Below are 18304 nucleotides of genomic sequence, written 5' to 3'. Positions count from 1 at the left end.
CATCATTGCCAGCCTATGACAGCAGGTCAGCACACAAAACACACAGAAGCAGCACCAGGCTCAAGAGTTGCTATGTAAATGCACAGCATTAGTCATTACAATAGTAACTGAAGTCGAGATCAGCATTTAGATTAGTCATTACATTAGTAACTGTAGTCGAGATCAGCATTTAATCAGTCATTACATTAGTAACTGTAGTCGAGATCAGCGTTTAGATTAGTCATTACATTAGTAGCTGTAGTCGAGATCAGCGTTTAGATTAGTCATTACATTAGTAACTGTAGTCGAGATCAGCGTTTAATTAGTCATTACATTAGTAACTGTAGTCAAGATCAGCATTTAATTAGTCATTACATTAGTAACTGTAATCGGGGAAGTCCTTACATTAGGGACTGTGGCTGGGACCTCAGGCAGAGCAGCCTGTGGAGTGCTGGCCTGGTGAACTCTGACCTCTCTGACGGCCTGCTCTTAGGTCTCTATTGTTTCCTAGGAAACGGGCCCCTCTGTGCTCTACCCATTTGCCTTCGTCAAAATCAAAGCTCCTCACCGTCACACATCACAAGTTCCACGAGGTCAAAAGGGCAACCGTTGGGAGTGTGTTTTGCAATCATCAGTTCCATTATTTTAAAATCGCAGCAACCCGCCCCCCCCCCCCCCCCCCCCCCCCCCTCCCTCTGGCTTTCCCGTTCGATTCGCTAGTGGCGCAGAAAATCCCCCCCAATCAGATCGGCCCCGCTGGAATCCAGCCGCTCTGCCCAGCGCTCCCTCGTGTGAGGCTCGTACATGGAACACTACTTCATCCATCTGCAGTGAGCTGAGCGTGCGTTGGGATTATGCATTTAGTCGAATTAGGTGCGCCACCAGAGAGCTTCCTCATTCATTAGCAACTCTCAGTGGAGCTCTCTCTCTCTCTCTCTCTCTCTCTCACTCTTTCTTTCCTTTTTTCTCCTTCTGTCTTATGCCGGATCAGACTACACAATATACAGTATTTGTCTTTCACAATGGTATCCATGTCAGACTAGACAATCATAGTGCCATAAATTGCTACTGTGACTTGGTCGGCAGACTTTGCAATACCCTGACTAATCATCATGTCAACTACAGAAGCGCTACATATGATTCTGGCGGTCTTGTGTAAAAAGAAAAAAAGAAAGATTATAGACCCATGTCTTGGTGTCACAAAGAGGACAGTATGGGTTGTCTATCCTGTTAGCCACAACAGCCTCCCTTTGAGTCTTTGCCATGTTTACATATATACGCCTGAGAGAACTCTGTCATCTTCTTGGTCAACATCAAGGAACACGTCATAGGAGTTGCTAAACTATGCAGGAAAGTACTAAAACTGACATGCTAGACTTCTCGTTGTGGAGTTTCACCGAAGCTACATCACTGTTTTTCAGTTATGTCACACTTCAAGGTCCGTTCGTTCTCTCTGACGTTCATATTTAGACCCTACGCTGGAAATTTGTTGACGCAACAAAATTTGGTGAAAATCGGGCTGAATTTGTGTAGTCTGACCCCAGCATTACTCTAACTCTCTTTATCTTTCTCAGCTCTCCCTCTCTCTCTTTAACACCTTTCCCTCTTTCCTCCGTCTAGCTCCCTTATACTCTCTCACACTTACTCTTTCTCTCTCTACCCCAGTAGTTCTGAGATGAACTCTCTTTATGCTCTCTCTCTCTCTCTCTCTCTCTCTCTTTCCTCGACCTTAGACAGCAGTCGGCCCCGAGCGCACTCGTGCTCAGGCCAAGCTCATTTATCACCCTCACAGAAACGGCTGGCCAGTGCTGCACAGAGAGGATACAACCCATTAATTGCAGAGCGAGAGCGAGAAGAGTTTCTTGGGCCGACTGACTGAGGCTCAGCGCTATCCTGCAGCAAACAGCTTGAGCTTCACACATGATGGATGTCTGGAGAGGTAGAATGCCTAGCGTGGCGAAGCGTAGCGTCGGCCCTGAAGGACTTGAAGGGGTGATGCAACAGCGCGCCCCTCCCAGCTGTCCCTGTCACCTGAGAGCCAGTGAACAGACACGCCGAGGGTCTGCGCCTGCCAGCCAATTGATAAATGGTGTTATACAAGCCAAGTATCGACGCTCAGGAGACAAAAGAGGTCAGGCAGCACAAAAAAACACACTCAGTGCTGATGAACCACCCAAACGCAAGCCCTTAGTGGCAGCACGGCTCCAGGCACCAGCTTGATGCACTCTTAATGAAGGGGTCAAGAGAGAGTGCATTACATTTTGGACAAACTGCCCCCCCCCCCAGCCTTTAAAGTCAGCACACATTGTCACTCACAATCCAACTGGAGCCATAGCAAACATGAGGTGGCCAAGGAGGTAACAGGTTGCTTAGCAACTGCGGAACACAGTAGGTAATAAAACATTTCACCACCTCAGTCATGGTCAGACCGGAGTACAACATCTGATCGAGTGCGAGCTCTGTGCACCATCCAATAGAATTCCAGCTGGGCCCTGGCCGTCGACTCAAATATGATTAGAGGTAATGCGTGGCGGGATCGTCCATCTCGGAGCGAGACGAGGCGAGGCGTATCGATGGAGCCTTGGCTCTGGCACAGTTCTATAAATAGACAGCGGGGGGCTTTGTTGTACCCGTGCGTTGAGACGGTGCTGCCATGCCACTGGTTTCCCTGGTGTTGCGCTGGCATAAGCCCCAGTGTTGTTTGGTGTAAACGTGACCTGCAGGATAGCTTGCTTGCTCCCCGCCATGCATTCTTCAGTTGGCTCATATCTCATCTCATCTCTGTGAACTGTGCTGTGGAAGTGAGGTCAAACAGCAATGACTTAACCCTCACAGACATACACAGGGATATATATATATAGTATATAGTATATTGACACTATATTTTCCCTTTGTGAATAAAAATGTGTGCATGACCTTTATTCTCAGCTCTGTGCTTCTCAGGCCAGGCCACTGAATGGGGGAAGTAGCTCTGTTTTTGGACTTTGCCTTCCACTTTATGACTTGATGTTTCATTCAACCCATTTAATTTCCCAATGGTTGTTCTCTCTCTTTCTATCTCTCTCTCTCTGTCTCTTTCGCTCTCTCTCTCTCCTGACTTCATGACGAGTTTCCTGCCTGTTGCCTAGCGATCCATATACCCACATTTGGCCTCACAAGCACTCAGCCTGGTGGCTGCTTGTTTTGTCCAGTCACACTGATTCCTGTCGTTGGGTTCCTGAAGCACCGGCTCGTCCACCCCTTGTGTTTTAACACTTATTGCCAGTGGCCTTTAAAAATTCACATTTCATCTCCACGAAAGGTATTAGTGAAGGGCCATTTGGTCCAACCTCCCCCTTCATGAGGGACATGTATGCCTTCAGGCATATGCACTTTCTCCTCATCCTGCATTTCTCTGTAAAACACATTACATGGTTAGGGTTCCAAGAATACACCCTTGGTTTTTACCAAGTTTTACCTGTTTATGATGATGGATTTTCTTTTGCTATCAGGAGGTCTTTGTGAACCGGTATCTGATTCCAAAAACAGTGAGATCTAGGCTAGTCTCTCAAATACTCCTGGCCACTGTTGACTTGGCTGTGTGTGTGTGTGTGCATGCATGCTCATGTCTCTGTCAGTCCACTAAATATGCCTCCTCTACCAAATGAGCTGTGTCCTTACATTAGCTGTCTCTATGAACTTACATGCCTGTTGCTTAGCAATACCCAAGTCCAGACCCTGGCTGCGGTCCTTATGAGCAGACTAATACATGTTGCATTGAACGCTGCTAAACTTCCTGTTGTCGTATTCCCAAAGCGAACACACACACTTTCTCAAATTAACGCTGCCGAAGGACTCGAGGCTTTGACTCGCTTCCTTCCAGGGTGGGCATTCATGTGTCACTTTAAATTTAGAAGCCAATTACCAGAAAGCGATTTAACTGTAACACACACCCTTGAACGGGACCTTCGTTGACACAGAATTGTAACTTCTCCGACATGTTTTAAAATGCTCAAGCCACATCACTTCGAACTGACTGTTATGTTGTTGATAAGGGAATGTGATTTTGAGCCTGTAAGAAAAGAATGTGTCTTAGTTTTGCTCTATTACAAACTATTTTTGTCGAGGTCAATATAGCCTATCCCATAAAGGCAGAGCATGTTAAATATATAACATTCGTAACATGTGATTCACATTCAATTAAGTCATCTAAATACCTCTAATGGAACACATTTGCAACTTCGGAGCTAGACACTGAAATGAAAAATGTAGCCTATATCTGAAGCGTTTACTGCAACAGAATATTAGGTTCATCTCAGGTAACTTTGTACGGCTATTCAATGTTTATTAGATTGGAATTTGACCCTTTACATGGCTTTCTCTAGCAGAATCGAACAGGTGGGTGAAGGCCTGTTAAGCAGAGCATTTGGCTCATCATTGGGTCGTCCAGAGAGAATGGACATATAAATGTATTAATTTGCATGAAGCAATGGTACTGGTGATTGTGTGTATAGATATACTGATGCCTTTCTGGGACCGACCAGAGACATTGGTCAGGGTTGGAATCGTGTGAGTAAAACGCAAGAGCAGCAGTGACCATAAGACTACATGAGGAATATGGAGTGCTTAATATATGGGAGATTAAGATCTAGGTTTATGTTGATGAATTTGAACACCTTGATCAACTTAAATTACATCTCTCCCTGCATTAAGACGTTTAAAGCCTGCTGGGATACGCTTTAACTTCAAATATCAAAGACAGATGAATGGCATCAGCCAAACACACAGGGCAGCTCCTGCTTTGTTGGTGGTACAGAAATATGCAGGCATAATGCGCCAACCCTTTCAACAAAAGTAAAGTGATATTTGATGCCAAATAGATAAATCAGAATTGGGCAGTGATGGTTTGTGATTGGCACGTGCAAATGTTCCCTGTCAAAGAAGAATATGTTGCCAGGCCAATCTATAATTTACGGAGCCCCTAAAAGGACATGAAAAAAAAAAAACTTTCTGGTGCCCACGCAAAACTTTCTCGTGCCCACCAGAAACTTTTTGGTGCCCACCAGAAACTTTCTCGTGCGCACCTGAAACTTTTCTGGTGGGCACGTGAAACTTTCTCGTGCGCACCCGAAACTTTCTCGTGCCCACCAGAAACTTTCTGGCAGCGTGCATTTGAAACGGTCTTACAGACTGCAGGCTGCAGAAAACATGGCAATTCAAGAATTAGTGCACCTTTATTTCAGTTTAGGACTGCACTACAAAGACATCGTGGCATTACTTGCAAGCCGTCATGGTTATATTTTGTCTGAAAGACATTTAAGAAGAATTCTTAAATCCTATGGTTTGTTCAGGCGCAAGGGATACACCCCACTGGATCGTGTTATTCAGTTCATAGGAGAGCAGTTACAGACATCTGGGCAACTCTGTGGATACAGGTGGATGTACCATAAATGCAGAGAGAATGGGCTTCACCTCAAGAAAGAGGATGTGCGCTTAATTCTGAAAGAACTCGACCCAAGAGGGGTACAACTGAGGGGAAGGCGACGGCTCTGCCGTCGAAGATATTTTGCTAAAGGCCCCAACTACATTTGGCATTTGGATTCTTATAACAAACTCAAACCATTTGGCATTTGCATAAACGGCTGCATTGATGGATTCTCTCGAAGAATCATATGGATGAATGCATACACCACCAGCAGCGATCCAAAAGTAATCGGCGGCTACTACATGGATTCCGTCGAGAGATTAGGTGGTTGTCCAAGGATCGTAAGAGGCGACAGGGGCCCAGAGAACGGTAAAGTCAGAGACTTTCAACGGTTTCTCTGTCGCAACATTCACGACGGATCTGGTATTGACAGCTACATTGAAGGGGCAAGTACAGCAAATCAACGGATAGAGAGTTGGTGGGGCTTCCTCCGAAGAGAATCCATGGAATTCTACATCTGCTTGTTCACAGACCTGAAGGACCGGGGTTTGTTCAGTGGAACATATTTGGACCGAAATCTGATTCAGTTCTGCTTCATGGGCATGATTCAGGTAGGCTAGCCTAATCTCCTAATGTCCATTATTGTGTTACACCGTTTTTGACAATTGTATGGGGTCCTCAGTTTTCTTTAGGCCTATTTAATTAGGCTACATGTTAAAGGTACCGTATGTAACAATTGTACCTTAAAATAACAGCTTGAAAAAAATTGTGCCGCTACAATGACTTTTAATAGGGCGATTTCCGCCTCCTTCACTGCCTTCGGGGGTCTGTACTCAAATTACTACGCTATGTAACTTTCTTGGCGATGCCCGCCGCTCGTGCGGAAGTAGTTCGACCTGCTTTCTGGCAGTGATTACGCAATGACATATAGATCCCCGGCCTCCACGCCCTTTATAATCGAAGCTTGCGTAGTCTGATCATCATTCATCACCATGTCTTTGACGTTAGCTATTGTGATCTGTCCTATGTCGATAAAACAACGAAAATGTATGTATTGTGATGTAAATCCCTGCCGATGTAATTTATGAAAGAATAGGCTGTATCTTCAGACTCATCAGTTTCAGTGTCATCCCTGTCTCACGGAGATGTGTAAAGTAAGTAGTCGTAGTAATTTACAACCATGGGAACCTAACTTGGCTAGCTTATAATAAATTACACGTTCCAATGTCATTACACTTTCTAATGTAAATTCTGAATTTGTAGCTTTTTGGTGTTACAATATTGTAATAGATCGCACGTAGGCGACTCCACATTCAAACACTTAGAAAACATTGTAGGCTCAAAACACGATCGGTATTTCTTCTAAACTAAATGTTGTCATTCTTTTGGTTGAATTAGCATTCATCTCCGATATCACAATGAATAAAACTATGCAGTCACTCACTGACTCCACTCACCGGTATACAAGTGAATGCAGCGCGACTTCGAACATGCACCTATCGTTAATGTGTTTTTACGACACTGGAGTAAACGTTAATACTAGTAAAAACCTTTAGGGGGAGCTCCAAGGGAATCCTGCATATTATGCCTTTAATCTAACCCAGATAGCAACCAAGATATGGGCCATATATGCAGAAAACCTTTGGCAAACTTTAGGGACGGCATGGCCCTCAATTGGGCCAAACACTGTCTATGCCAAATAAAAACAATAGAAATGCCATAAGAAAGCCATAATATCCCATACCAGCCAAAGCTTAACCAGAATTGACCCAGAATTACCCATAATTTAACCACATAGGCCATATAGGCCTACCCAGAATAGCCAAGCCAAAACACGGCTTTTATTTATTTAAATTCATCCTCACTGCTGTCCTAGTTTCCTAGGCATGGTGTAATGTGATGGTGGAAAAAGGAGTGGATTGGGGGAAATCGGTTTATTATTCTATTCCTTTCTGATAATACGGGTCTCTCGTCGAGGAGGCTCAGCTGCGCAGCACTTATATGCAGCCAGTCAGATGAGGTAGCCTGCCTCCTTGGTTGAAGGCTACAGGGCTGAACACAGAAAACACAGAAACAAGACAAACCGTTATTACTACATTTGCTTTATCAGCAGCCTACTTGCCACTAGGCCTACTTTAGAGTGAAATTCTAGTTCAGCAACGTGTTATAGCTAAAAGATGTCCGTCTGGGTCAGCTGCGCGGTTAGCAGAACACCCAGCGAAAATCACTGTGATTGCGATGGCAAATACCTCCACATTTATGTCAAGTCCTCCACAGATTCCTCATGTCGCTGCATGTTTTTGGTAACATAGTTGCGAGATAATTCGATTGGGTAACTTGGCATGTAGGCTACAAAGTGTATCCCTTCAAAGCAGTAGGCCCTAATGTGGGAAAGTGTCTTACGTTGCTGATTTTAGCACCACGCGCGTGGACAGCTCCCTTTTAGATTATATGAAGGGAAATGTCGGCGGTCCTGATAATGATAGTGCTTCACAGTTTGAGTGGCAGCATTCTTAGAATAGTTTAAAATATATTTTAAAACAACAATGAAGGCAATGCAACAAAAGTAAAAGTAAAATTACCTACTTTAAAAATTACAAGTTACTCATACTCAATTAGGCCTACAGGAAGTTGAGTAAATGTAATTAGGCCTAATTACTTTCCATCCCCTTGCATAACTTTCAGCATTTTAACTTTAGTGAACATCCATTTTCATGTCTTTGAAGGGATCTAATCACTTGCCTATTGTCCACATTGAGGTCAATTGCACTTTTTAAACTCTGTAATATGTGCCCCTTTCCAGGATGAATTGGATGAAACCATTGATGTATGGGATTAACATCTCATCAGGCCGTCAAAGAATGACAGAGTTCCCAGTGGTCGACCCCAAATCATGTACATGTTCCCAGAACTCTACAGGAGTGAAGACTGCATTTCACCAGTGGACAGAGCTGATATACAGTTATGTCAGTCTGATTGCACATTCAGACAAACTATCCCATGTGACAGAGACATCTACAATCTCTGCAACTTTCTGATGGTGGAGTCACAGCTGCATCTTCCAGCTGATGCTTATCAAGCAGTGGATTTATACTTGCATTTAAGGGATGAAATTACATCAGGGGCCGTATTCACAAAGCCTTTTATCTTACCACTAGGAGTGCTCCTAACTCGCGCTAAAACCTTTTACGTAGGAGTAATTTCTTAAAAGTGATTCACAACGGCTCTGAGACCTACTCATACTAAGGATAATACCAACTCCTAAGCTTAAGATAAAAACTCTGTTGCTATGGATGACGTCCATTCTCATGCACGAGTTTAGAAGCGGTGAGGACGGTGATTGGTTGCTGACAGGCGCTCTCATTCAAAACTCAGTCCTAACATCCCCCTAACGATCCCACTAAATCAACAGAAAATAAGAGAATAACCTAGGCTTCAAATGAAGTCGTATTAAATAGTTATGGATAGTGCACTTAGCAGAATGCACACGCATGATGACAAGTTTGTGCATCCAACGAGAATGACGCTTTGCACGTTAGAGAAAGAGAAATTGCCGAAAAAAACACGGAAATTGCATGAAATCAAGGAAGTAATAATTAAAGCTCCCTGCAAACTATTAGGTAATCGGCATATTTCCAGCCCTTAAACACTTCAAATATCAGTCCATACGGCACTTTAAGTCCTCCTGTCATAATGGACGAAACGAGGGCGAGACGTAAGAGAAAGTCGAACTGGTCCAAGGACCAACTGTCCATGTTGGCCCAGAGTGTGCTGGAGAGGAAGGGCGTTATAAAAGCTAAATTTGGCTGTGAGGTGACCACAAAAAAGAAGCGTGAGGCATGGGAGGACATACAGTACTGTGCAAAAGTTTTAGGCAGGTGTGAAAAAATGCTGTAAACTAAGAATGCTTTCAAAAATGGAAGTGTTAACAGTTTATTTTCATCAATTCTTCATAAATTAACAAAATGCAGTGAAGGAACAGAAGAAAATTCTAAATTAAATCAAAATTTGGTGTGACCACCCTTTGCCTTCAAAATAGCATCAATTTTCCAGATACACTTGCGCACAGTTTTTGAAGGAACTCGGCTGGTAAATTGTTCCAAACATCTTGGAGAACTAACCACAGATCTTCTGTGGATGTAGACTTCTTAAAATTCTTCTGTCTCTTCATGTAAACCCAGACAGACTCGATTATGTAGAGATCAGGGCTCTGTGGGGGTCATACCATCACTTGCAGGACTTTCTGTTCTTCTTTAAGCTGAAGATAGTTGTTAATGACATTGGCTGTATGTTTGGGGTTATGTTCCTGCTGCAGAATACATTTGGTGCCAATCATACGCCTCCCTGATGGTATTGCATGATGGATTAGTATCTGCCTGTATTTCTCAGCATTGAAGACTCCAATCATCCTGACCAAATTTCCAACTCCACTTGCAGAAATGCAGCCCCAAACTGGAAAGGAACCTCTACCATGCTTCACTGTTGCCTGCAGACTCTCATTATTGTACCTCTCTCCAGCCCTTCGGCGAACAAACTGTCTTCTTCTACAGCCAAATATTTCTAATTTTGACTCATCAGTCCAGAGCATCTTCTGCCATGTTTCTGCACCCCAGTTTCTATGTTTTCGTGCTTAGTTCAGTCACTTGGCCTTGTTTCCTTGTCGGGGTAGAGCTTTTTGGCTGCAACTCTTCCATGAAGACCACTTCTGGCCAGACTTCCCCGGACAGTAAATGTCTGTACCTGGGTACCACTGGTTTCTGCCAGTTCTGAGCTGATGCCACTGCTTGAAATCTTCCGATTTCGAAGGTAAGTAAGCTTGATGTGTTTTTAATCAGCTGCATTAAGTTTCCTTGGCTGACCACTGCATCTACGATCCTCAACGGCTTCTTCAAAAGAGCTTGAACTGCACATTTTGAAACCCCTGTCTGCTTTGAAATCTTTGTCTGGGAGAGACCCTGCTGATGCAGTATAACTACGTTGTGTCTTGTTGCTGTGCTCAGTCTTACCATGTAAATGGATACAAAATAAACATTTATCGTTTACATTTTTCAAAGCATTCTTAGTTCATAGCATTTTTTCACACCTGCCTAAAACTTTTGCACAGTACTGTATGTGTTAACATAAATGCTTCATTCCCTGCCGTGTGTCGCTCTGTCGATGACTGCGAGAAGCGGTGGTATGCGCTCCAGTCACAATGTAGGATGGAGATTGCGGAGTGGACTTTAAAAGAGCCGTCGCGGCTACAGGTATTGTGTCACCAAAATAGGCCTCATGCGTATACTTGCATGTTGTAGTTCAACTGTGCTCCCGGTTGTGGATTGAGGAAGGGTGTCAAAAGCCATGTCTTGCATGAATCCCACTGTCACCCAACAAGTGGCATCCAGCAGGTACATGGTGCCGCTCAAAAGCTGGCGCAGACCGCGCTCCCCATTAAAATGCGCGAATCGTGAGTAGATCCAGGCCACTTCGCAACAATATCCATGATTGTGAAATTTGGATCAAACACTATCTGTGTATTAATTCAATGTACCTTTTTGCGGTTTACAAAGACGTCCTCATCTCTGGATGGAGCAATTATTTTAATGTGTGTTCCATCGATGGCACCCACGACACCGGGCATTCCTGCAAACGCCATGAAATTGACCTTGATCCTTTGAAGTAGGCGATTGTCCAAAGGGAACCGGATAAACTGTTGTACAATGTGTGGTCTACAGAGTGCGGTGATTGTTTGATGAAGGAATCGGCTTACTGATGATTGCGATATTCTGAAGTCGTCTGCGTTGCAAAGTTGCATTTTCCCCGTAGCCAAAAATCTTAATGTTATCAAACATTTAACTTCCGGACTGATTGGGTTGTTTCGGATAGTTGGAGACGTGATTGCATCCCGCACTAATTCTAGTAAAATGTTGATGCCTTCACGGTTTAAACGATATCTTCTCAACAATTCAGAGTCGTTCATTGTCTCCAACACGTTACGTCTGGCTTCAGCCATTTTAAGACTTTTTGTGAATAGGTCTTAGTGACTTAGGAGTCCTCATGAGGAGTTTTAAGCTGTCCTAGACTTAGGTGCTACTTTTAGGGATAAAATATTTTGTGAATTGCTCTTAGTAAAAAAAAATAGGAGTCCTAAATGTAAGACTGACACGCCCATTATTTTTAGGAGTTTCTCCTAAATTCGCCACTTATGAGCTACTTTTAGCCCTAAGATTCTTTGTGAATACGGCCCCAGATCTCTAAAATCTCTTTTCTTGTCTCAAAAATAAAACACATGGCAAACGATTACCTGAATGCAGTCCTTCATGCTTTTTTTTTTTTTTTTTTACAAACTCATTCACATTCCCTTTTCACTTAACTGAACTTATCTTAAAAAACAATTTAAGTTTTTGTAGTCTATTGTATGACAAATACTACAGATAGTTTGCAGCAAAAAAGCAAAACAAAACACCCCAAACAAACAAAAACACACAAATAACATAAAAAAAACAATACCTCAAGTTTATTGAAAATGGAAGTCCTTTGTATTACAAAAATACTGCATATATTCTTTGCAGAAAAAAAAACAAAAACACAATGGAACATATGGAATTTGCAGCAGTTATTTTAACTTCGCAGTTAAAAAAAAAATCTTGAAGTTTATAAAAAAAATAATGCACATGTAGTAAAGTGCAAACAGCCTTACAAAATCTAGCCCCGACATAGAACACGTACGGCTTTGTTCTTTTTTTTGACTATTGCACAGTCCCAGACTGTGAGAAACTACAAAAAAAACCCTTGCTGATAACACAAAACGCACGTTCACAAGCAACACAATAATTGTCAGACGATGTCAATGACCCAAACAGAACTCCTTAGTACAGAGTTGAAATCACTGCGCAGTTCTGGGTAGTTGTGATAACCCACTGGGACTTTCAAAATGCAGGCACAAGTGTGGGACTGGGGCCGTTTCTCAAATTCAGACGTTTCAATGAACCGCACTTCAATTTTACTTTCAATTAAATTGGAACCAGTGCAGAATCTAAGGAACCCTTGTAGGGTGTTTAAGTCAATCTCCCCAATGTACTTTTTTAAGTACCGGGCAACTACTGCTTGGGGAGGAGTCATGTTTTCAGGGAACACAAGAAACTCCTTCACAGTTTTGGCCGAGGGCGTCTTTTCTTTAATGGTGTCATGAAGAACACTAAGTGGCATAGCTACTGCCAACTGCTGCAAAATTGGTTGCCAATTCTGAATGATAAAGGAAGGGGCCTGAAGCAAAACCTTGTGACCAAGTTGTGCATTTGGAGGCAATCGTACGCCTCAAGGGCATCAAGTAAATCTTCGTCTACGACAGAGTTGAAGTCCTCCAAAGCCTTGATAAGCAGCTGGCGTTCATTGTCGGACACGTATTGTAGGAAAGCATCTTTAAAGCTGCTGCTGGTTGTGCCATGAATGGTGGTTTCAAGAAAAGGCATTGCTAATTTCGCCATGTTCACTGTGCCAATACCCTGCTGTAATACAGTAAAGTAGTGTGTGTTTAACGTTCTTAATGCAAGTGTGCGTGTGTGTGTGTGTGTGTGTTTAATGTTCTGGGGCCTCATTACAGAAACTTCCTAACTCTGAAATCCTGTCTTATCTTAAGATAGGAGGGTATTTAGGATTTTTGGCATTACAGAAGGAGGTTTCCTAACTTAACTTAGGAAGAAATCCTATCTTATCTTAAGATAAGAATGTATCCATTACAGAACCAACCTAACTTAGGAATTTCTTAAGTTAGGATTCCTAAGTTAGGCGGCTATAGAACCTGTCCTAAATTCAAAATAATTGTCAGTTACTGAAAAGAAAATGGCAGCAGCACTGTTGGTAGGTCTGTTTGACAATGAAGAGGAACATCAAAACAGGAATGTAATGGCAGAAAGACTGCTGAGACCACATAATGATGTCTTAAATTTTCCTGACCATATTTTAATTTAATTTTATCGCCTGCCAAGACATTTAATTTTGAATTTGGTGGAGGAATTGCGTCCAGCTCTGGAGAGGCCTACAAGGAGACATGGAGCCTTGCCAGTGGCTGTGCAGGTAACGAATTTGCTAAGGGTGACTTCCAGACTGAGGTTGCCAGCCTATCTTCTGTTTCGCAGCCTTGTATTTCGCGCAACCTCATGGAAGTCACCAATGCCATCTGCAATCTTGCGCACCAATATATTAAGTTTCCTCGTGGAGAAGAGCTGCAGCACATTAAGGAGGAGTTTTTAAGACAGGGTGGAATGCCAGGGGTAATTGGGCTTATTGATGGGTCACTTTTCCCCATCAAAGCTCCAAGTGGCCCAACTGAGCCGGCATACGTATGCCGTAAGGGATACCATGCCATCAATGTCCAGGCCATAGGGGACCATAATATGGTTATACGGCATGGTTATTGCTTCTGTAATAGGAAGTTAGGATTTTTCCTATCTTTGAGTCCCTAACTTAAGTTAGGATGAGCAGTTAGGATTTTTTCTGTAATGAGGCCCCAGAACACATGTATGCTTAATGTTCTTAATTGATAGTTTTCAGTGACGTCACAACAATTGTTAGCTGACGGGCAAAAAGAACAGCGAAACAGCGAGAAACAGTAAAAAACGCCGAACAGTGCCTACCCAAATACGATTGCCATCAACCACAGACCATACCACTATAGCCAGACAGAAATATTCAGAAAGGAAAAAAAATTATGATACATTTATTGCAGGTGTCCTGACATTTTTATTTCGTTAACCTCCCCACAGTCCCTGTCCGAGCTCCAGTGTGGAGATATTTACATCTATCTAATAGAAAATCCGTCCCCATACACATCTCAAAAACAGAAAGCCTACAGAAGCACAGATAGTTATTTAATTTTCAGAAGTGGTTGGGTTCACAACGATGTCGTCTGGAAGGTGAAAGCTAAAAACCTTCTTCATAATAAGAGCAAAGATAAATGCCATTTAATGCCCACGGGAAACTTTTCTCGTGAGCATGCAAAACCTTCTCGTGCGCACGAGAACGTTTTTTTTTTTTTCATGTCCCTTTAGGGGCTCCGTAATAATTCAAGCCTCTGCGGCATTTTTTATGTTTTAAATCGCTGGAGTTTTCGCCCCCAAACTTGGGCCCAGTGTGTCCGAGCGCTCTGAATCATACTCTTCGAAGATCAGATTCTGCTCAGACCAGAGCGGTACCTCCTTTCCCATGTCGCACACGAGGAACATTTTTGGACATTCCTGTTGTGCTGTGGGCAGCGAGGCTGGCAGAGTGCTCAGGAATCCAAACCAGGAAGAGCCCTTAAACACACAGTAAACTTCCCCAGCGTTTCCGGCCTCTCTCTCTCCCTTGTTCTCCTTCTGTCTCTCTCCCTCTCTCTCTCTCTCTCTCCCTCTCTCTGTCTATGCCTCCCTTGTTCTCCTTCTGTCTCTCGTCCTCTCTCTCTCCCTCTCACTGTCCCTCTCTACCTTGTTCTCTTTCTGTCTCTCTCCATCCCTCTCCCTTTCTCCATCGTTCTCCTTCTGTTCCTCTCCCTCTCTCTCTCTCCCTTCCTTGTTCTCCTTTTGTCTCTCTGCCTCTCTCTCCCTTTCCCTCTCTCTCCCTCTCTTTCTCTCTTTTCTCTTTCTGTGTGTGTGTGTGTGTGTGTGTGTGTTTCTTCCTCCTCAAACTTCTGCCCTCAATATGACTCAGCATGTGGTTTGAAGGACTCGAGGGTCATTCTTTATGAAGTCCATTTGAAGCCACGTAACACCATTATGAAGCTAATGTTTTCATAGAGCTTCTTGTAAAGAGGGTGATGTTTTACTGACAGGTCCTAACATTCTCCTCTCTCTCTCTCTCATTCCCTCTCTCTCTCTCTTTTCAGGTTCCTCTTGCATCTTAGCTGATCTGGACATCCAGAGCCCTTCCCAACCCCTGAATATTGAGGTTAGTCCCATTTTCTTTGTATGTATACTATGCTTTCAACATTGTGCAACAGTCAGTTATTTCAGTTGCTTAGGGTCTAACTGCTGATTCAGTTTGGCACCCTGTGACTTTTGACTGAAATGTCTCAAATTGTTATAGTTGTTTGGAAGTTGAGACGGACGTGAGAGTAAGTGTCTAAGCCAGGCTGGCTGCATGTAGGGGCCTTGACACATCAAGGCGATGACGAGGACGCCAGAACTCCTCAAGGCTGGCAGATTGATCACCTCCAACTGCTTCATGATCTGTGTGAATAGTATTAATGTTACACCCACCACAAAAATAAGCTCCTGCCAGATAGCTAGTGTGAACAAGGTCTCATCTCAAGCCCTCTCGGGATATCAAATCCAGGTGTGAAGTGTTTTAACCTATAAATCCTACCCATAGATACAACACAGTTAAATGTAGCTATTTAGTTAGCATGCTAGTTAGCCACATCATGAAGTTGAATAAGACAACTCTGGTGCGCTGCTTATCTAAACACCAAGCTGCACCAGTGCGCTAAAATGCAAAAGTCTTCTTCTGCTTATCTCTTCCTGCACGTTTTACCAGAACAGGACAGCCAATCATAAAGCTCACTCACAATGACGTACAACATGCCACAGTCAGGGTTCAAGATGGAGACGGCCTCTTCTTAGTTCAGCCTGACCAGTCACTTAGTCGCTGCTATCTGCAAACAACAAGTGAAAGTGACGTTAAGACACCAAGGGTAACCGTTTCGCCTAATGGTAGGCTGACCAGTGTGTCAGTCAGACAAACCACATTACAAAACACTCACCAGAACAGAGTTGCAGAACTTCTAGACAAATTAAATGTAACTCTCAGGTTTTCAATTGATCATCAAGGTGACATTTTGTGATTGGTTTAGCTCTTGGTCAAATACTCATTATGTTAGGTAACGGGGAAGGTTTCAAAACATTACATAACATTACCTAGATGTTCTCGCAATGTTAGATGCAAACATTACGACACACTGAATGCAGAGAACACTTTTTATAATCCTGCAAATGTTATATCGAATTTGAACAGAGTCATGAATGTGATGATAAACATTAGAAAGACATTCCCCCTAACATAAAAAGGAAAGCCTTACCGGATTTATTTCCAATCCGAGCCCAAAACATGTTAGCTAATTTAATTAATTTGAAGTAAGTGAAAAACTATTGAATTTGGCTTTTCCTCCAAAAGCGCTCATTAAAGGAGAGTAGGCTTTGGATTAGTAGGTGGAGGGTAAGACAGAGACAGGGTGTTTCCCTCACTGCCTAGAATTCACTTTATTTGAAGTAAGTGGAACATTTGAGTAGATTACCTTTCCCCCCAAAAAAAGTATTCCTTTAACAAGAGCAGGCTTTTGATGGGAAGGTTAAATATGAGGGTGAGAGAGACAGAGACAGAGACAGAGACAGAGACAGAGACAGAGACAGAGACAGAGAGAGAGACACTTGTTCACTACGGCCACCTGACGGTGAGTACTACATCTGAACCGCGTCCAAAGTCAGCTACTCCCTGGTTGAGCCCTCACACTCTGCCCTCCCTATGGTGTGATGGAAGAGTCCTACAACATGTTTCCCCCTGTGTTTCAGGGCTTCTCTCTGCCTGGTAACAGCGGACTTATGTCAGTCTGTGGTCCATCTAATTATGAAATGGACTGGGTGGCCCCCTTGATTGTGGACCAGGGCTTTGTGAAGTGATCAGATGACATTGTTGACTAACAATATCAATTATGCAAGGCATAGGAGCACAGACCTCCCTCTATAAATCCCTTTCCTTAGCACTGTGGGTGATATGACGCTGCCCTCTTGTGGTGGGATTGAAGTACTCCATAAGCAGTCGGGGTGTGGACTGACATATTGTGATTGTTCATGTCATAATGAGTGCAATTGCATTGTGGTTTTCCCATCTGGAATGTAGACCTAGTTGGGGTACCCCCAAAAATATTATTCAGTAAACCACCTTAGAAATGTTTTAATGTATTTCAGTCATCTGTTGTGTAACCCGAGATCAACTGCAGTCCAATCTCATCACCTATTTTCATGTCACCATCATTCTTCTCCTTACTGGCCCTTAAACACAGACTGTACTCTCTTCCTGAATGATGCTTTGTCAGTTTTTGAATGATGAAGTTAAGTGAATAAATACAGGCTGCCTCGTATGACGCAAACATGTGGTTAGTCACTGAAAACTCTAGTTACTCTGTCTGACTAATGAGGAAAAACAGCTTTCACCCCCTTTAATGTTGCAAATAGATACACACACACACACACACACACACACACACACACACACACACACACACACACACACACACACACACACACACACACACAGACAGCATAGTCTCAATGCTTTCCCACAGTCTTTGGTGTGGCATGAAATTAGCTGATGTGACCTTTGTCCCAGATATCTTAGCATGGCCTCTTTCCAGATTACCTGAAGATTCAAGGCCAGTATTTCTCCTCACTTGAGTCAGCCAGAAATGAGAGACTTCCCACTGATGTGTCACTGGTGATGTCACCTGCCCTGTCACGGTTGAGTCATCGGCTCTCTGCGATGTGTTTCTACCTGTGTGTGTGTTTTTGCATTTGCTTGAACTTTATTTTGTGTTGTGTAAATTGTTGTGTGAATTTTCAGAACTGAATCTTCTGTTGAAAGTGGAAATTGTATTTCATTTTTGTGATAATTTTATTGAGTGATTTTATTCAGGTCTTTAGAGATGAAGTGAGATTTGTATGAGGATAACCTTTTTTTAAAGTCCACTGTATGCCACTGGAAGGACTTCTTTGAAGATTAAATTGTTTATGAAAAAGACAGTGAATATTTTTTTGGTTTGAAAATGGGAATTGTGTTACAATTAGTAGTTAGTCAGAGTAGTATTGTGAGTAATGGCTCCAGGCTGAGGAAACAACGTCCATCCAACATCTGTACTGAATCAGACTCGCCTGCAGATGGTGATATTGAGCTTAGCTGTGCATCTACAAGGTG

At 43.1% G+C, this 18304-nt stretch overlaps 1 protein-coding gene across 1 annotated transcript in view; it reads left to right on the top strand.

The window, feature by feature from the left end:
- The window catches only part of gng12b (guanine nucleotide binding protein (G protein), gamma 12b), a gene marked incomplete at its 3' end in the record, with an annotated part of 65878 nt that overhangs the window by 14877 nt on the left and 32697 nt on the right, over nucleotides 1–18304 (top strand). Inside the window, exon 2 of the mRNA XM_080832254.1 lies at nucleotides 15225–15286. The remainder of the gene's footprint in view (nucleotides 1–15224; nucleotides 15287–18304) is intronic.

The sequence above is a fragment of the Sprattus sprattus genome (assembly GCF_963457725.1).
Source record: "Sprattus sprattus genome assembly, chromosome: 2".
NCBI lineage: Eukaryota > Metazoa > Chordata > Actinopteri > Clupeiformes > Clupeidae > Sprattus > Sprattus sprattus.
This window is presented reverse-complemented; position numbering and strand designations above follow the sequence as displayed.